Here is a 22548-nt window from a genome sequence, read left to right as displayed (position 1 = left end):
CCATTCAAAATTGATGTTGAAGATCTAGTGCCATTGATTTGAGACATCCTACATATATTCTTACACTCATTTGGAGCATCCATACTTGTGGATTCAAGGATTTGAATCCTCCACAAGGATTTCACCATAAACAAGGTGAATAGTTCCATTTAGTTAATTTATATTGTAATTTCAATTACAATTTCAAGGTTGAATTCAAACTAGGGTTTGACCAAGGCAAACCCCCCATCTAAACAAAAAACCATTTTTCTTGTAGGTACATGTACATGATAATGAATTGTAGTGCAAATTTGGATACCCTTTTCATCGAACTTCTGAGATTCGCAAAAATTTTTTTTGTCAGAATAGCACAGGTCAATGTCAAATTTTTGGGGTAAAATTGTGCCCCACTATCTAGGTCAAGGTCAACCTACCCTCAGAAGGACAAAAGCTTTCTTGGTTTTCTTCGTCTCGACATTTCTAGTTCAGAGCAGGTTGCAGAATTCCCCAAAACTATGTGCAGACATTAGAAATCAGCATTTTCCAAATTTTCCCTACTTTGAGGTTAGTATATTTGTCTTTAATTAATTCAAGGTTTCAAGTGCTTACTTTCTATAGTAGATTATTGGATTTCCTCCTTTCTTCATATTCTCCATTATTTGATTCATTTGTCCATTGATCACTTCCTTGTGGTTAATCAATTTGGATCATTCCTTTTGGGAATTTGGGTTAAGGATAGATGTTATATTCCCTCTCACATCATATCTTCCCCTACACATATTTTCTTCTATTCAACAACTAATCAAAAACTAGACCCATTTAACTGGGTTGTGACTTGTTTCTTTCTAAAAATATCTACTATGATATGTTTTTGTAAAATTTCTTGTGAACTCTACACATTTTTCCTAGTCTACATTATTTGTGTGCAGGATCTTCAGGTAAGTCACTTAGCACCTTAAAAAAGATCTCTTTGTATACATACATACATACATACATACATATATGTATGTATGTATGAATATATGTATGTATGTATGCATATATGTATGTATGTATATGTATGTATATATGTGCTCTTGTGATCGCTACATTTTGTTGTCATGCCCTTGTGATCTCTGCATCTCATTGTTTTTCCCTTGTGATCTTTGTATATATATGTATGTATATACATATATATACATATTTATATGTATATATACATACATATGCACATATTTGTGTGTCTATACACATACATATATACATACACCTACTAGTAATTAGATTCCTCTTTATCTCTCTCATTTTTCATGTGTTTATTTGACTTGAACTATTATTTATTAAGGGCATTTTGTAATATTGGATTCATTTTATGCAAGACACGATGAGGACATTCTTGGATGTACCCGTGTTACATGTATGGGAATCACAAAAGAATTGTGATGAATTTCTCATGAGAAATGAAGATGGACTTCCCTTGAGAGTAGTAGGAGGTGATGAGGACATTATAAGTACTATAAAGATTGATCCTTTCTTAAAGATTTTAGATGTTAATAGGGAATTTAGATATTAGGGAGGGGTGGGGCCAAATGAGCTTCCACCTTCACATGGTTGGGCCTGATTAGAAGAGAATATTAAACTATTCTTGAAACCAAGTGAAACTCAACATTAACCTTATATGATTGCATCACAACTAACTATGTGAATCTCTTGGTTTTAGGCAATGTAGAATGAGGCCATAGTTCAATATGCAATCTCAATTCATATGCATACAAAATTAGTTACAACTAAAAAATGCAACAGATTTGCATTTTTTGTTAGAGGTCTTTAATTAGGTATTTTAAGTTATATACCATCATGAACATTCTCTTGGTCATAGCAGCTAGAGTTCTAACGTTCATGATGGTCTATAATTTTAAAAATTTAATAGACCTATTAAATAAATGTAATTGTGCTATGTTTTTTTAGCTATGCCTATTGTCCATGCATATAGAACGTAGTTGCACATGCATTCTCGATTCAGAGTGGAAAATTCTTATTTTGGATGCGACAAAAAAATGACATGACCAAAAGATGGGAAAATGATGTCACTTTTGCAAGTCTGGAACCTTTTTTGTGCTTTAAAGATTGATCCTTTCTTTAAAAATTTTGATGTTAATGGGGAATTTAGATGTTAGGGGATGGGGTCAAATGAGCTTCCACCTTCACGTGGTTGGCCATGATTAGTAGAGAATATTAAACTATTCTCTAAACCAAGTGAAGCTCAACATTAACCTATGATTGTATGACAAGTAACTATGTGAATCTATTGGTTAGACTGGATGCTTAAAACAAAGTGAAGCTCAATATTAACCTATGGTTGCATGACAACTAACTAAAGATAATAAAATTAATATTGTATCATAGAGATGCATATTGTGGATTCGATTGTGCCATATTTTTGCATGAATACTCAATGATTTATCTCCTCTAGCTCTTCACAAGCTGATGATGGATCACACTTGATGCAAAACTATGACACACAATCAAATCCAAAATATGCATCTCTCTACTATGACTGATTGTGAAATTTTTTTCATTTTAATTAGAAATAGACATTGACCACGTTGGGTTGTGTAAGGAAGGTGACATTACCAAGAAATCATCAAAAAAATTCTCATGGACATAAAGGAGAGTTCACCATAACTAGACATGGTTAAGGTCTAATGTGACAATTTAAGAAAATAATGAAACTGAAATAGTGTAGGCCTATTAGCTTGAATGTCCCTAGCCTTGCCCAACCACATTTTAAAAAGGATCTTAACTCATGCAGGTGGTTGCTTCCTAGCACATAGATGAAACTACAAAGTGAATCAAAGTGGAAAAATAGCAATGAAATTTGTTTGCCGCCAAATTTATTTTTAATAATTCAGTTAGTTGTCACAATTACAATGGCTTGTTCTAAAAGATAGTAGTCACACTAACATCATTACTATTAGATCCCCATCACAATTGCGATGGACTATTTTGATAGATAACCATCACTTTCACAATATGCCTACTACAAAACTGTTGCAATTGTGACGGACCTCTCCGACGGCTAGCCATTGGTCCAATGAAAAATTGGATGCTTATAGCATCACAATTGTGACGGTCTATTGTCATAAGTGGGATGAAAAGAAGATGAAATATTTACCTTAAATGTTCCAAATTATGACACCTTTATCCATTTCAATTGTGATGGACACCCTTGTCATTGCAATTTGCGACAACAAAAGTTTGATGCTTGTTTGATGGGAGCCTATTTGTGATACTATCACTTGGGTGATAGGTGATCATCATGATTTGAGCCCAAATATAGTAGTGTCCCTACCATAATGGCATGATGATATCTCAAGGGCCCTAACCATACCCTGAGCATGAAATATTAACTTGCTAACAAGATCATTAGTAAGGTCATATGAGATATTTCTTCGCAATAGTCATATATTAACATCACATGAAGCAAGTACTTCTAACATGAAAATCTACTAATAGCATCACTAATCCATAGTGGTGGTAAGAAACATCATCTAAGAAATAATATCTAACATCATGATAAAGGAATGCAAAAAGTAAACATACTAAGTATCATCTAAAACATGATATGAAAGCATACAAGGTAAAACATAAATCACAAGGAAACATAAACCAAATATATTGAAGCACCAAGTAAAAATCATCTAGATAGCCTTAACTACAAGCATACCATATTTGTACATTGGTCCCTAGTAGTGGTGTAGGTAGCTACACCTCCCAACCACATGGTACCTACATGCCCACTCCTGTCATGCTGATGGAGATAATGACCTAGACAAAATCACATAAGACAATCAACACACATTCCAATCAAGTATGATACCAACACCTATATGCTCATGAAGATAATGTATTACATCAGGTCACTGGTCAGACCCACTAAGGATTACTATATAGGGACTGTATTGGAGTATAAATTTCTTGGCATCAGAAAGCCCAAGCTATATATGGTGTGGGACTCAACTCCCCCTAGGGGGCCATCACACTTGGTGTAGAACTCAACTATTCAGGAGGCCATCACATCATGCCCTCACAACAACTTCCACAAAAGATTGTCAATGTACATACACCACACCCCTGCACTAATGCATCATGAATGTATAGGTGTTCAATTATCTTAACATTAATTTTTCCATTAGTTAATTTGGTTATTACTTAATACAACCTCTTCATGTTACTAGATCGGCCACTTTTAGGTCAGGGTACACGAGAGAAGCCACTCCACATGTCTACCTAGATACATACCCATGCTCATTAGACGATGAATGCCCATAGGTAATGCAAGTTCCCAAGCAACCCCCAAATAAACAATCACTCAACTGACCTATATCTGGGAGTTTGAGTCTTGCAAGATAACATCATACACACATGCACGTGCTCGTGTGTGGCCATAACCAACTTCATGAATAATCAAGTAATACCTATACAAGGGTTAGATATGAGAAGTGAAATAATGACACAAGTATAAAAATCTTACTTGACTAAACTATATCCAAATGGTTACCAAACTCTCAAAAATTCAATAAAAATTAAGTTCCAAGCTTGTATGCAAAAGTGAAAAGCATAACGACTCAAAACTTCCAAATTTTAAAGCTGCAAACCCCAAGTTACTCACAGACACCAAACTGGGTCAAATAAGCATATGAAAATGGAGGGGAACACTATTTCTCAACCTCAGACCCTAAAGTAATCAAAATAGAAGCTAAAACAGGCCAAAACTATTAACATGAAAAAGCCCTACCTCACTGCCAAAAGGCTAGAAACATAAACTGGGGCTAGAGAATAAGAGAGGTGCCAAAGTTGATAAGAAACTAAAAAAAGGAGAGGTTTTCAATCTGAATCCAACAAGCCCATCCCCATGGCGATCCTAATAGTACAACTTACCCAATGAACAAAACACTGAAAAGCTCACAAAGGGTTTTGGAGGATTATACTCCAAAAATCCTGAATTAAAATGTGAGAAGTAGGAATAACTCACTTTATAGCCAATATATGCACTTTTACAAATTGACATATATATCATATTATTAAAATAAAATAATCTAATTATCTCCCTCTACCCAAATAAAATCAAACAATTCCAATTAAATTGGAATTCAACTACGACAAATTAGTTGACAAACAAATAAATTAAACAATTAAATGAAATCCTTTTGACCCAATAAACATCATTTAATTTAATCTTTTATGTGACAACTACAGAATCCTAAATGCACAGACACACTCACGGGTCTAATCATATAATGCATTATGAATCCAGATTTACCAATTACCTAAGGGTTAAAATAATAGTAAAAGATACATCGCCCATACAGGGATGATTTTGGCGCACCATGAAAATCTTGATCACTAACTCCATATGCCATTGTTGGGGATATAAGGCCTACACAATAAACAAACACATCAAGTGTAGATGCACAATAATAATAGTTGAAGCAACAATTATGTGAAATCATGTAATTAAAATATCTAATTAATTTCATTAAAATAACCCATTTTCATAGTCTACTAAAATCAATAAGGTAGATATCTATAGTACATAATTCCATGAATATAATATGGATAGCTCATTCCAGTTATCCTAAGAATTTAAGAATGGAAATAATAACTAATTACTCAACAACATGTAAGGCACAATAAACACATAAATGAACATGGTCAAACACATGACTAAACACTACTGCAGGAACCTAGTCAAGTGCAACAGGATAAATAATACACAGTGCAACCATTGTTCACATCTTAGAATGATCATGGAACAACATCGTGATACCATATAAATCCATGTAATCACTTGCACAAACCAAGAAGTGAAACTATCTAGTACATCATAATCTAATAAATCAAGCATAAGCATAATCAACCAACAAATGCAACAATATAAATCAAATCACCCCAAGGGTGTAGACCACTTGTGGGTCCCAATCATGATCACTCACAAAGAAAGATCATGAAGATTACATCCATCACGATGACTTACAAAAAATCAAATGGGAGAGACACTACAAAATCAAATGTTGACACATGATCATTTATTAGTGGATCCTTGATGGTAGATATTAAAGTATTAAAAACTATGAAGGAATGTATGGTTTTGTTAAGTAAAAATTTGGATTTTGCAAGAAATATTTATCCCATATGTTTGCACATGCTCTGTTATTAATTTTTAGCTTAAAGGATAGAATGTGATTATTTTGTAGTTGAAAATATAAAAAAGGGCAAGTGGATTTTCTTATTTTTTAAATTTATTTTATGTTCAAAAAATTGGATTCTTTGCAAATAAGGGGAAAATCTAGTAGTTCAAGATTACAAAAAGGATTGTATCAATTGAAGGGGAGTACACTTTTAGTTTGGGAGGAGGAGAATGACTATGGAAATGGGAAATAAAAAACTACAGGTGAAAAATCTATATATAGAAGATTATATAAAAATGAATCTTCTACAGTTAGATATGTACAAATATATTATAGCTTGGATGATATGAAGGATTGGGGTTTTGATCTTTATTTCTAAAATAACTATTATAACAATCTAAGAACTAAAAATTGGAAGTGGAAAAGGAACAAAATAATAGTGTGGGAAAATCTACAATTGAAATTAGTATAGGTTTCCTTGATAATGGCTTCAAGTTACAGGTTTCTTTCCTTTTTGCCTCTCACTTGTTTCTTCGCTATACAACTTGTTGTTTTTGGGTCAAAATAGTGAAATGGCTTTGCAAAAAAATGCAATGGTCATTTCCTATGGAATTTGATATCAAGTTTTATAATGTCAAAATAGAATGGTTTTCTTATTTTTGATTAATTTAAAAATAGGTTTGAAGAGACCCCGAAACACTTTGTAACTTCCCAAGAAGAAGATATTCAACTAAACATTACCAATTAGACCAGCTACCAAAAGTAATGCATCAAACTAAAACAGGGGCCAAAAAGGAGCCATACAAAATCGGACCAAAAGAGAGAAGCAAATCAAAAAATAAAGGAAATAAGACCCAATCTTCCCTGAGGGAAAGAAACCCTCAACTAGAAAAAATAAGGAAAGCATTGAGATTTTTCTTTATGTCCATTCTTTTGGTAGTGAACCTTCATGTCGAAATGAGGGGAGGATTTCTTATGATGTTTTCTAATAACTAGGATCCACCCCTCCTCAACTAATGAAACTGACCTTTGCAAATCAAGAATAATAAGTTTTGCCATAGGAGAACATGTAAGACCCCTCCTCGTATGTACTTATTAAATATGAATTTATCTAATGAATCCTTTATAGTAGATTTGAATGGATATATGAGAATGAAAAGGAAATGGTATGATGAAGTGCTATTGTTCTTGCTAGAAACCATGTAGAGGACATCATGATAAATTATGGCTATCTTATGTATAATGATAATGAAGATGGATTTGAATTAACATTTTATGGTTTAGGTGTCCTAATGGCAATTAAGATCAGTTGATACATTAATATTTTGATACGTTGTGATTTGAGACTTATTACATTGCTTGATCATTTAAACATTGATTTGTACTAATGATGATATGAGTTGTTTCACCTTATGATGATGATGTTAATTATAGTACCTTCATGATTAGGATTTATGCATTTAGATAGTTCAGTCTGCTTTATTGATGATGTTTATGATGTTTTTGGTATACGCATGCATTATGATGATTATTTTACTATTTTAATTCAAACTAATGAATATATTATGCTGATTCAATTATGAGATTAGTGATGATTAAATATGTGTGCAGAAATGAGAAAGGTTATTTAAATGAAAATTTTAATATTTTGATCAACATGATTATGCAAATTTGGTTTAAATATATAAATGTGATGTTATGGAACTATTGATATTCAGATTGAGTGTGCAGGATAATAAACCATGGAATTAATCAAAGAATATGTAATTGGTGCAAACTGTAAGACTAAGGTTGAATCTGACAAAGTGATTCAAACCTCGTTCTCTAGTGTTTGATTTGTATCATAATCTAAATGTATGTGTATCATTTTGTATTTTGTGACATGTTGAATGTTATGTAAAAGTAAATCTTATGGTGGCACTTGACACTCGTTATATGCATATGTGTGTTGACATGTGCATTTAGGGTTAGTAGACTAACTCATTAATCTAAGACATTAGTTAGTAACCTAAATTAGTTCCCCTTAATTAGGGTTTAGTGGAAAGGTTACATCCTTAGGTTTTTTTGAAGATCGAATATTTCAAGCCACTTGTATAGATCATAAATTAACCCTAGAAGTCAAATTTAATGTAATTCAAGTGACCAAGTGGTATGTGTATGGGTTAGGAACTTTTCCACCCTTCCAGAACTTCCTAGCAACATAAATGACCCCTTAAATATGCCAATTTCTCTTTTGTGTGAAAATGGATCATCACCATGAGGTAACCCAAGTTTTCACTCTTTCTAAAAGGTTGTCTTGATGATAGGAGAAAGTGGGAAAACCATAGGAGGCTTAAAGTCAAGTTAGAAGTTATTGCTATTTTGGGTAAATAAGTTTAGAGGTTATTTAGAGTTCCTTGGAAGAGTTTAGAGTTGTTCAACCATTCTCTACATTTAGAGAAGTCAATTTTGGAGTTGCAAGAAAGAGATGATCTATCTTATCTCAAAATTCATTGCCATAACCCTTGTGAAGGTAGGTTCTCCATTGTCATGGTTATGTTCTTGTTCATTTCTTGTATGTGTTGAATTCTTGCATATTGTAGCATGTGAGTGTTTGTATCATGTGAGGGATGTATATTGTGGGATTTCACTTGCTTTGTTTCATGTTTCTTCCCTTTGTTTTGTTGGGAAAACAATGAAGGGTGTGTTGGCATTACTCACCCTTAGATAGGGGAGAAGTGGCCATGTATGAGAGAAGGTCTTTAGTTGGACTCCAGGTCAGTGTAGAATCTTTTCTCGTGTTGATAAGAGGGAGAAAGTAAGGTGTTATGGGCCCTTGCTTGTCAATACAAAACTAATTTTATTTTGGGGAAATGAAGAGAGAAAGAAATGGAAGTTTATGTGATTTGATAGCCTTGGAAGAGGCATATGATTTGTGTTCATGATTGACATCTCCTATCTAGAAAAATCCATCTACTCCCTAGTCACAAGTTCATTATGAAACCTATTATGCATACCTTGGATGGGAATTGTATGTTGAGTTGTCTCATTATGATTGGATTTTGAATATCACCCAGTCGGTTATTGGTTCTCCTAGCTTGGTGGGTGGCATTTCAGGGCTTAGGATGGGAGGTGAGTTCTCCATGGTTGTTCTTTGTCTTTTGCAGATTGTCTGGATAGGTTCTTGTGATGGAGAAACCTAGTTATCTTGGGGCACTAATGGTGTTCTTAATGTCATTGTTTTGGGAGATTTTTCCGTTGTATTATCACCTATTGTATTGTATATTCATATTGAAAATGAATATGTAAGGAATGGATTAAATGTTTTAACTTCAATATTTATAAATAGAAAATTTAGTTACTGTATGAAATATGCAAGTCATGTGATCCAGTACTATTGGATTGAAAATCATATATTACTTTCAAGTTTATTACCTTGAAAAAATCTTAAATTGTATAACTAATAGTCCTTCATAAAATCTTGGATTTAATCCGATGTATTCAAAAGTTATTTTATAGGATCTAGATGTATGCATAGTTGCAATTAAAATCATTTCTAGGATTATGAGTGTTAATCCCATGTTCAACATTTATGCTTCCAAACAAATATTGCACCTTAAACTCATCTAGGAAAGTCATGATAGTTAATGTATTATTAAACATATTGCTAAATAAATGAAAACTACCTATAATCAATACTCATACTAACAACTCACTTAATGAAATGCATAAAACTATGACCTATGATACTACCACTAAACTTCTAGTATGCTTTACCTTGCTAAGAAAGAGGAGCAAACCAAAAATACAACTCCCATGGATTTGAGAGAGCCAAAAAGACTCTTTGGAAAATGTACGAAATTTTTTTAATTCCTATTTGTGACAAGGAATTCCCTTACTAAGAGTGTCATTGGAAATTTAAACCCATCAGGTTATCCCTTGTTAGTGCAAACCCAAGTATTAAATGAAAAGGGGAGACATAAATTTTGGAACACACATATTATAAAAATTAAAATAAGTTGAAGGGGGATGGGACACCCTGTGGGCTCCATCCCCACCTCACCACTCCATTCACCAACAAATGGGCACATGTATATGTAGGCTTTTATAAGTCTAAATTTAAAAGAAAGAAAGAAAGAAAAAAATCCTAAACTAATGTCCCCATTAATTTCTTTCACCAAAGTCTACCTTCCAATCCTGAGGCATGGACTTAGGCCACTTTATGGCTAACTAGGAGTACTAGTGTGCCCTCCCAAGTCAGACCTAACACATCATAAGGGGATTGGACGCACACTTTGGAGTTGGTGGCTATTAACATGTGAAGGAAGAAAATATTTAAGTCTAAACCTTTTAAATCTGCACCCCCACTTGTCTCTCTCCACCCCAAAATGACACCTCCTCATTACCTTACAAATGAAATCCCTTTCAATGGTGCATGCATATTGTAGGAGGGTCATTTTTCGGCTGGCTAAATAGCAGAATATTTGCACTGCTATAGCTAGTGCAACTACATGCCCATAGACCTATAAAAATGTCCTTTCACTCCACTCACTGAACATGATAAAAATTGCTAGGATCGTATTTCTCTCAAACAATTATATTATGTTTTAGAAAATTTCAATGCAAAGATAATTTGATTATATTTTTATATTTTGTTTTTAAGTTTAGAAGTTTCAATATTAAAAATATAGGATGAATCTATTTAAATATTTGAACTTTATAGTGGTGAATATTTTATTTGAAGTTATTGGTTTAGTTTATAAATTAATTTTAATATTTATATAATCTAGAATAATATTTCAATGATTTTGAAAAAAAAATGTTACTATTATTTTATAATTATTTATTATACTATTATTAATTTATAAATAATTTAAATGAAAATAATTAAATTAGTTATTTTATCTAATTATATATTTATTATTTAAATATTATTTATTTTATAAATGTGTTAAATTTTAGTAATTGAATTTAAAATAAAGATAAAATTTATAATATCTTACATTATCTATATTTTATTGTGTATGTTAATTTAAATAATGAAATATATTTATAATAAATTTAATATTAATATTTTGTTATCTTCTTCTTTTTATGGAAGTCATCCACAAACAAGTTTTAGGTACCTAATACAGGCCCACGCATCCTTGAAACCTCTTCGGCTAAGAGCCAAGGACTAAGGAGCATCCATGCTGCCAAATTCGCACAGAGCATAATCCCAGCCTCATCCCTTATGATGTCTTCGAGTCTTGCACTCAGCAAGACCTGATCCCTAGTGGGCTCTTTGTGAGCCATTCAACTTCACCAGTAGATCAAGGACCCATTGACGTTGTCTTTTTTTGATAATTTATTTTATTATTTTTTTTTTCAACTAATGTTATATTATTTTCAAATAAGTATTTAATATAAGTTAATAGATATTCTTAATCATTTTATTAAAATTAAAATTTACTATTTTTTTTCAATGTGCAAAATATTTTTTTAACAATAATCATAATTCATACATAATGAAAAGTTATCCCTAATATTTTTCTTAATATTTACTTTGTTCCTAATAAATATTTTCAATTCAATATTGAATCTTAGTGAATTTAAACATATTTAAATATTAATATTTAGTATCTTATATTATAATATGTTTGATGTTTTACATTAGATAGAATTTAAAAATAAACTATAATTTAACTATAAATTAAGCAAAATGTTTGATATAAAATTCAATTAAATAGACTTACTTAATAAAGACTTAAATACCTATATTATGAAACAATTGACCCAAGTACTATTAATATTTGTTTGAAAAACATCGATTACATAATATTAAAATTAATTTATAAACTAACCAAATAACTTTAAATAAAATATTCAACATTCTAAAGTTCAAATATTTAAATAGATACTTCATATATATTTAACATTAAAACTTCCAAACTTAAAAACAAAATAGCAAGATATAATCAAATTATCAAAAACTTTAAAACATTCATATAATTGTTTGAGAGAAATATGATCCTCTCAATTTTTGTCATGTTCAGTGATTGCAGTGAAAGGACGGTCATATAGGTCTATGGGCATGTATGTGGCACTGGCTATAGTGGTGCAAATATTATGCTATTTAGCCAGTGCCTCGTTTGCCTTGCAAAAAAGTATTAAAACATTAATGTCTACCCCCTCCAAAACATCACCTCCACCTTTTAGCACTCAATCTTCCTTGACATGTGCACCATGAGGGAGATGTCCTTGTAGGCCTAGGGCAGTGCACAAAGTGCATATGGCAGCAAGCCAAAGCTTGGGGAGGTGCCCATGTAAGATGGGATCACCACTTGACATGTGGGAAGTGGGTGTGGGGTAGGTTAGGTAGGCTTAGTGTTAGTTTAGGACAATTAATTAAGGTTTAGTATTAGTAATTAAAGTTTAGATGTTGGTAACAATGCTAGTATTCTTTTGTTAATTTTGATTAGTACATGTGCTTATAAAGGTTGGTTATTAAAGAATTTTAAATAGGCAATTCTAGTTGATAGGTTAGAAGTAGGTAGTTTTAAGTGTGTCTAGGTTAGTATTAGGACTATTAAGTATTTTTTAATGATTAAGTTGTGTGTTTAAGATTTAGCAAAGAGGATTTAAGAGTCTTTTGTATTTTATAATAAATAGTAGTTAGGAATTTAAGGTGGTTATGTTAGGAAATAATATTAGTTGTTAATAAGACAATATTATCATAATAGTTAAGTAATGGTTAGGAATGGAAATAGTTTAGTTAGGAACCCATTGTTTAAGTAGTTTTGCTTTGGAATTTAACTATAGGTGATGAAATTAGTATAAGAATTTATACCTTTAAATTTAATTATAAATTCTAATTGGAAGGTTGTTAATTGGGAAGTTTATTATCAGAGGTTAGGATGTGATGTGAGTTAGAACTGACTAGATAACTTGACAGGATGAGTCGGGTTATGATAGAAGATGAGTTAGATGTTGTGGATAGTTTAATGGTAAATATTTAATGTTTTTTCTTTATTATTTCTAAATAAATTATGATATTATATCTAGAATTAAGTATTAGTATGTTATGATAGATTAACCTTTAATTACATAATTAACTATTCTCCTAAAGATTGACCTAGTATAGTGTAAAAGGGGATAGTATCATAGTTGACTTAATAACTTGGAAACCCTAAATGTATTTTGAACTTGATATCATACCTTTGTAATTTGAACCTAATGTTTAATTGACCAACTTAATCAATCTGTGCTAAGTATTCCTATAGCACTATAACTCATGTTTTTGAACCTATGTAGTATGTTTCTATACAAACTCTGTATCTTAAGAAATGTGATCAAAATTCAATTTTTGTGCTTAAACTTGGAAGCGATAATGATCTCTTTTATGAACACCTTACCCATACCTAAACATAATTATCTATTCTCCTAAAGATTGACCTAGTATAGTGTAAAAGGGGATAGTATCATAGTCGACTTAATAACTTGGAAACCCTAAATGCATTTTGAACTTGATATCATACCTTTTTAATTTGAACCTAATGTTTAATCGACCAACTTAATCAACCCATGCTACGTATTCCAGTAGCACTATAACTCAGGTTTTTGAACCTATGTAGTATGTTTCTATACAAACTTTGTATCTTATGAAATGTAAATCAAAATTCAATTTGTGTGCTTAAACTTGGAAGCAATAATGATCTCTTTTATGAAAACCTTTCCCACACCTAATTACCTTTACCTAAACTGTTGTCTTAATTAGAAATCAAAGTTCCTAGAACTCTAATAAACTAATCATGCAACCTTGAAACTTGAACTCAGCTTTTCTATGTCGTCATCTCTCCACAATGTATTTGATGCTAGTGTGTACTTAAAATTAGTGTTATTGCCCCAATTTTTGGGTATGACAGAACCAACCTAGACAAAACCAATAGCAACAGTACTAGTAGAAGAGGGAGAAAAAATGTTCGATCGAACACTAGTAGAAATCTTGAAAACAATCATTGCGAGCACAAGGGTACCTACAGGAGCAATAGAAAAATCTAAAGAATCATCCAAAGACTGAATACCAATAGTGATAGTAGGGTAAGTAGTAGAAATACTAATAGAACCTACTATAAAAGAGCTAGTGCTAATAGTTGTAGAAACATCCATGCCAAAAATACTAATAGAACTAGCCAAACTTGTTGTAATAGAAATAGTGTTCGATCCAACAATTGCAAAAGCAACCAGTCCAACTACATCACAACCCACAAAAAAATTAGGATTGACGGTGGAAGAAACCATAGAAAACTTCTTAGCAATGTTATAATGTTTAGAAGAAGCTCCCTTTCTTTCTTGTTTGACGTGAATAGGTGGGGGGTGGACGAAAGGAGATAGAATGTTGGGAGAGGCCTGAAGACATGGACTACGAGAGGCCTGTTTCAGAATGCACTGGTTCTGCCACCGATTTGGCAGGGGAAATGGCTGCCGCCCTGAGCGCCGCTTCACTTGTGTTTAAGGACACAGAGTACTCCGCCAAATTGGTGGAGGCAGCCAAGAAAGTGTATGAGTTTGGGCATAAAAAGGAGAAGGGAACATACACACATGACTCTGCGTGTGGTGCGGCTGCAGTGGGTTTCTATAATTCCTCTGGATATTACGACGAGCTCGTTTGGAGTGGAGTTTGGGTCTTCTTTGCAACGGGAAATTGGTCATACCTGCAAGACGCCATGAATGGATATAACGCCAGCGTTGAGGCCGATGAAAATGCATCCCTAATTGGAGTCTTTGATTGGGACAATAAACTCTTGGCAACACAGGTATGAACCCCCCCATCTTCTTTCATTTTGCATTGCCTTTCTCTAACAACATGTGAATCAACATGTATCTTCTTTTCAATGTTTTTTTGATGTTTCATTTTGATTTTAGAAATGCTGATCATAGATAATAGAATGTCATAGGTAAAAAGTAATTGAAATTAAAAGTATGTCTCTTTAAAATATTTGGTTCAATCAATTTATATTTTGAACTATTTTGAATGTATATGTAGATTGATTATTAAGTTCATATATTGTATATGTACATTTATGTAATATTCTAAAATGATTTCAATATTTGCTTCTTTGGGTATTATTTCCACTTCTAACTTGACTTCAACATTTGTTTCTTATATGATGATCGATTAAGTCTGTCAAATTGGAAGGGGATAGGATAGTCTATTCGGTTGCTCTTAAAAAAGAGTTAACCATGTTTTTCATTTCTAATTTGACCACAATTGAAGTGGCTCTCACATGTAGTTCTAGTTTTACCATAGATTTTGTCTTCTTAGACATATAAATGTACAACACTTCTAATTATAATAACATTGATATGTTGATGTGTAAAAGTGATATGAATAGACAACGAATATCTTTAGCAATATTGAAAATGTATTTATTTAATATTTGTAAAATAAAATATCTTTTATATAGCTATATTTTGAATTAGATCACATGTAGTCTACATTGAAATAAATCAATAATTGAGTAATTAAGATAGAGAATGAAGAAGTTGTGATTGGATAATATGTTAGGAAAGTTTGGAATGTTTACAGTGTAGATATTTTTGAGTTCTACAATTAAAAAGGGTTCTAATGACTTTCAAAATTAAAAGTTGTGATCTTTGGAAGTTAGACCTCCTACATTAGAAATGTATAAAACTGTAGGACATAGAAACAACTATAAAAGGGACTTATATTTGTTGACCAAGTTAAATGGTGTTACACCACATTATAAGGCATCTTTGAATGGAAGGCAATGAAGTCAAACTGAAAGACCTAAGTTGATAAGTAGATCATGATATATTTATGATAGGTGGATGAATATGCTACTAGAGTTACTCTAAATCTTTAGTTTATGATACTCCTATAAAGACCATGTTTAGATTACTAAATAATGTATTGGGCTACTTTGGAGTGTGCATATTTCTTACGAAGAGCTTTTCCCATGTACACTTGTGTTACACTTGAACATTTGAAATTTATGCTTGTATTACATTTTTAGATGATTGTTAAGGATGGTTATTTGTCAAGAGAGTTAGAACACTTAAAATTTACTTTTGTATATTGCATTTCTAATTGATTCCTAAAGCTAATTTATTTGGCAAAATATTTGAACCTTTGAAGTTTACTTTCATATTACATTTCTAAATATATCTAATTAATATGAGCTTTACTTATTATGCATACCTAAATGTTTGGACTTTTGTGGTTGTAGGTTTTGTTAACAAGGCTGAGGTTTTTAATGGACCCTCTCTACCCCTACAAAATGATGCTCAAGTCCTCAGCAAACTATACAGTGATTATTTATCCATAATAGGGGTTGATGGATGGACGTGTGGCTCGGAATATTACCACTCAGAACTACTGCAACAATTTGCAACATCTCAGGTTAGTATGACAATCAATTCAATCTTAGAAATCTAAAAGTTTAGATTGTATCGTGGAGCTTCAAATCATATTATTTTTTAATAGTATCTAGTAATTAGTATAATTTCAAATGAAATATATAAATAAATTATCTTTTTAAAGTAGGATTAATTTATTAGTATGGTTTGATATGATCTATTTGAATAAGTCAAAGATTCTTGAATAAGATTTATCTATTGTGTGATTTTAGATGAGTAACTTAAATAATTGAAATTATGTTTAGTTTGATTAGTAGAATCTCTTTATTGCCATGATTTTGAATAAGCAATCTTAACAAGTCAAAGCTTCTCTAGTTGAGCCTACCTATTAATATGATTTCAAATGGCCCTTGAACAAGTCAAGCTTCTGTAATAGAATCTAGGTCCTATTAGTGTGATTTCAATAAGCAACATGAACACGTCAAAGCATCTTAGTAGAATCCATCTATCGACCTAATTTGAAACGAGTTACCCGATCAAGTCAAAGCTTCTCTACTAGAGGCCACACATTAATATGATTTCAGATAGATTGACTAAACAAGTCAAAGCTTCTTTAATAGAATCTGATGTACCAGTGCCATTTGAAGGGCTAGAATAAACATGTCAATGTTTCATTAATAGAATTTGTTTATGTGTATGCTTTCAAATAAGTCACTTCAACAAGTAAGTTTTTCTAGTTGAGCCCACCTATCAATATGATTTCAACAAACCACCTAAACAAGTCAGAGTGTCTCCAATAGAACCTATGTATTTGTATAATTTTAAATGAAAACCTAAACAAGTCAAAGCTTTTTCAAGAGTACCCATCTATTAGTATCATTTCAAATGAAGCACTAAAACAATTCAAACCTTCTCAATAAGATTCATTTATTAGCATGATTTCAAATGCACTATCTAACAAAAGTTAAAACTATTTTTTATAAGACTTGCCTATCAGTATGATTTTAAATGAGCCATCTAAACAAATCAAAATAAAAAATGTATTATTTTAAAAATCTTTTAATTTGATTTATGTTGTTTAAAAATCATGATTTGTTAGATATGAATTTTGAAATCTAATCTTGAATATACAGATGGATTACATTCTTGGAAATAATCAAATGAACATGAGCTACGTCGTGGGATATGGAAAGGAATATCTAGGCCATGTACATCATAGAGGCGCATCTATCCCTTCAATCTCCATTGACAAGCATCGCTACAACTGCAATGAAGGCAAGAAATGGTTGACAGAAACAAAAGCCAACCCTAACTGCTTAAATGGGTCCATGGTGGGTGGCCCTGGATCCCTAGATGAATTTTTTGATGATCAGACTAATGCAAACTTCACTCAGCCCACCATTGTTGAAAATGTTGGATTAGTTGTTGCTCTTGTTGCACAATCTATGCCAGGGAAACCACCTTCTTCTTGGAGAGATGAATGAATGATCGACTCTCACACCATCTTTTCTAATATTGATTCATCTCCTCCATTTTTTGCTTCACCTCCTACTAATCCTTGATTCACATGCTCACCTCTTCTTGCATCATTACTAGACATTATTATTCTTTATTTTTTTGTTTCATGAATGCATCAGTTGATTCAAAATTAGAGCTTTTATATTATTTTTGAATGTGCTTATGAACTAGGTTCAAATTGGAATCTAGTTTAGATGATCAATTTGAAAGGGATGTTCATTTTAATTCCAACAAAAATTAAGACTAAATTCTATTGTTCAAAAATAAGGTATAAACAAATATAGGTATAAATGTATATGTATATGTTTATATTTATGTGTGAAATGAAATGTTTCAAAATATATATTGTTTATGTATACAAAGGAAAAATTAAGAGTAAAGAAAAAAATAAAGAATAGTTTTTTTCTTAAATTTATAAAATTTATAAAACAAATGATTTTCTTATGTCAAACTGAAAAGATTCTAAGCAAGACATTTAATGAAATGAATGAGATTATAATTTATATTGTTTCTTCTGGCAAGTTCTTTCTTTATAGTTCATATTACTAATAATTTTAGTAAAGTGGAAATTTTCCTTAAATTTTAATTTTATGAGGCAAATGGCTTTCTCCATGTCAAACTGAAAAGATTATATGAAAGGTTTTTCATGAATGAGATTATAATTTATATTGTTTCTTTTGCCTTTCTTTTTTTTAATCAGTTGTTCCTTATTTTATAGTTCATATGAATAATCATTTTAGTGAAGTATAAATTTGTATTTTGTTTTAGACTTATCAATTGATTTAATAATTTATATAAGTCAATATACTTTAATTTTAATAAAATAAAAATTCATTAAATTTATTGAGGATGACATCATTACATGTATATGTCTATTCATTAAAGGTTTTCTATGACATCCCTGTTGGAAACTTGCAATTCGAACAATTCTTGTTTGTCATTGATGTCAAATCTACTGATAAGACATGTTGCTATCTGATCTAAATGTCATATCTAGTTGATTGATGAAGAGAATTTGAGAGATTTCTCATAAAAATAGTACCTACGAGGAAAGTTTGAGTTATGAAAAGGAAGCTACAATGGACATTTGATTAGTTAGACTTTGATGACACAAAGTGATTGTCTATATCATGGATGTAAAGCTTAACCAAGCAATAGAGTAAAAGATTAAGGAATGTCGAGTGATGCTAATATCAACCGAGTTCTAGTGCAAGCCAAGAAAATCTAGTGTTAATCAAGAAAGCTAGTTGATGTTGAGCCAAGAAAATCTATGACCTAGTGATTAAGTGATGACCGAATGTCAGAACTTAGTGAATACCGAGTAACAATATTTTGAATGTATTTGAGGAATCGTGATGTCTAGCTGACTTAGTTGATTTCTTGGGATATGAAAGCATGTTGAAGATAAGATTGATGAGTTGGATTATTTAATTCAAGGAGAGGATTAGGTATAATACCTATGATCAAATTCAATGGATGAGAAGTTTCTAGAAAATAAGGAAGATGGACAGATACAATGAATCTGATGAACTAGATCGCAAACCCTAAGATCTACGGTGATCATGAAAAATGGTAAAGCTAGATTTACCTATTTAAGGAGGTATAGAGTCAAACTTTAGATGTATGCACAAAGAGAAAGGTGGAACAGAGGCACACAAGGGTGAATACACAAGTGTGTGTGAGAGCAAAACAAGAGGAATAAAATTCGTATGCAGATGCTACTAATATTGATAAGTAAATCGAAGTAGAAAGCTTGAGTTTGATGTAAAAAAGATTGACTACTTGAAGGGTTGCCAAGCGAGTTAAGAGACAAAATTGACAAAGGGACTTATCAATGAATCAACATATGAACCGAATAGTGATCTAAAACTACAAAAGTGAGTTGTAATCATACAAATCAAAGCCCTATTTTTTTCTTTCTAATAATTGTAAATAGTTTGTATTGAAATCCTTTTTTATCAAAGGTTGACCCAACAGTCATTTGAAGGACTTAATTGTTTATGTAAATCCTTTAGTAAGGTGAAATTCTTAATGGAATGATCAAAGTCCTCTAACAAGGCCACTCCTTATAGGGTGATTGAATCCTCTAGCCAGGTCACATTTAATAGTGTGTATTTTAACCTTTAATAGGGCTGGCTCCTAACAAAGCTCACTTCAAAAGAGTGAAAAATTGATGACATATTGCTGGTGGTTTTTTCCAAATTGGATTTCCATGTTAAATCCTAGTGTCAAACTTGTGTTGAATATTTTGTGGTATTTTACATTCACATGTTTTACATTCAGCAAAGTTTGTTATCTTAGGATAGTGAACTACTAGTAATTTTGTTTATCAGTATTCAGTAAAGACCAGGCTACAACAGGATAAGAAAATCAGTAAATGATCAATGTTTGATTGTTCAAATGGTACTTATTGACCTTGAGTAACTAATTCAAGACTCCCCCCTCTCAGTTATTCTAAATAATTCTAACAATTGGTATCAAAGCTCAATGCTTACAAGGAGAATTTTGAAGGTACTTAAAGCTAAAGATCATGAGTCACAAAAGGGAAGTACCAAAGTTGAACAAGGAGAACTTTCTTGCATGGAAAAACATTAATGAGGCTGCATATATCCAGTATCAGTGATGCTGCTATAAACTTTGTGGACAATGAGCATGTGAAGATAAGAAATGTTCCTCTAACTGCTCAACATCTAAAAGAAAAATAAGAACACAATCAGGCAATGTTGGAAATTGCTTTAGCACTAAGTTATGCCGATTTTGATGACATAAAAGGTTGTGATAGTGCAAAATAGATGTGGGACAAACTAAAGACCATATATGCAGGAGATGACAATGTCTTGAGAGCCAAATCAGAGAGCCTAAGAGGTAAATTTGATGACATGAGAATGATAGAAGGTGAGAACATAGTACAATATTGCATAAGAATCAAGGAAGTTGTCAATGTTGTTCGAGGTACAAATGGAACAATTGAGTATGAAATAGTGATAAGCAAGGTATTAAGGACTCTACTTCCCATATATGCCATTATAGTTTCTGCAATTCAAGAATTGAGATGTACTCCTAGTAACACTTTGAATTTAGAAGGTGTAATTGGTAGAATTACTACTTTTGAGATGTCTTACTTTGATAACTACATACTTGCTACTATTGAATCTTCTTTCAAGTCTCAACTATTTCTTAACAAAAAGAAAGGTAAACATGTAAAGAGTGATAGTGACAGTTCTAATGATGACCTTAATAAACTTGGAGCCCTTATTGCAAAAAATATTTGGAAGAGGCAAAGGTAACTACAAAGGTAAATTACCTATTAATTATTTTTCATGCAACAAGGTTGGTCATATTGTTCCTAGGTGTCCTGGCAAAGAAGATAGGGATGAAAGAAAGGAAAGTAAGTACAAAGGAAGAAAAGATGATGAAGATTACAAGAAGAACAAGGATGACAAATGTAAGAAGTCTTGTTATATTGTTGAAGAAGAAATTGACACTGAATCTAAAAGTAATGATGATGAAGTTGTCTATGTTGCTATGAAAGAATTCTAATGAAGATGAGAAAACTGCATTAATCTCCTATATGAACAAGAACAATAGCTAGATAACTGAATGTGGTTGCTATAATCATATAACTGGAGATAAAAATAAATTTGAGGATATTGGACCATGCAAAGGTGGATGTGTTAAATTTGGTAATAAAATTCCATGTGTTGTGAAAGGTAAAGGTACAATTCAATTGACTGACAAGATCAAGTGTGACAATGTTTTCTGGGTTGAAGGACTTAACTATAATCTGTTGAGTGTTTCATGGCTAAACAAATCAAGATATAGAGTTGAATTCCATCATAGAAAGACCAAGATATGTGACATTGATGGTAAGCTAATTGGAAGTGGTGATCAGACAAGAGGTAACTTGTTCTATCTAGATTTATTTAATGAGACATTGTTTTTTGCACAACAAGAAGATGTTTGGTTATGAAACAAGGAGTTATGTTATGTGAATTTTGACAATTTGGTGAATATTAGTAAAATGATGAAAGTAAGACAGTTGTGAAAACTAAAGAAGCTTGACAATACTATGTGTAAGCAATGTCAATTGGGAAAAATGACCAAGTCTAGTTTTAAGAGCAAAACATATACATCTAGTGAAATTTTGGAATTGGTTTATATTGACTTATGTGGACCTATTGACGTTCAAAGCTATTGTGGAGATAAGTATTTCATTATGTTTGTGGATGGCTATTTTAGGATGATGATTGTGATGTTTCTTAAAGCTAAATTTGATATTTTTTAGTTATTCAAGAGGTATTTAGCTAGAGTTGAAAAATAAATAGTGAAGAGTTTGAAATGTTTGAGATCTGAAAGAGGTGGTGAATTCATTTCCAATGAGCTCAATACATTTTGCAATGATAGAGGAATTAAAAGATAGATGTCAACACCAAGGACCCCTCCTCAGAATGGGATAGATGAAAGGAGAAATAGATCAATAATAGATTGTGCAAGAACATTGATGATGGAGAAGAATGTATCACAAAAATATTGGAGAGAAGCT

At 31.8% G+C, this 22548-nt stretch overlaps 1 pseudogene across 1 annotated transcript; it reads left to right on the top strand.

Moving 5' to 3' along the window:
- Nucleotides 1–13063: 13063 nt before the first annotated feature.
- Nucleotides 13064–18242, top strand: LOC149567537 (endoglucanase 25-like; annotated as a pseudogene). Its single transcript, XR_016361413.1, has 4 exons — nucleotides 13064–13114; nucleotides 14477–14923; nucleotides 16358–16530; nucleotides 17621–18242. The product of XR_016361413.1 is annotated as an endoglucanase 25-like (transcript).
- Nucleotides 18243–22548: the final 4306 nt, after the last annotated feature.

This window comes from Cupressus sempervirens, chromosome 3 (assembly GCF_028749045.1).
Source record: "Cupressus sempervirens isolate cs-2001-9-10 chromosome 3, ASM2874904v1, whole genome shotgun sequence".
In the NCBI taxonomy this organism is placed as follows: domain Eukaryota; kingdom Viridiplantae; phylum Streptophyta; class Pinopsida; order Cupressales; family Cupressaceae; genus Cupressus; species Cupressus sempervirens.
Note: the sequence above shows the minus strand (reverse complement) of the source record. Positions and strands in the feature narration are given on the sequence as shown.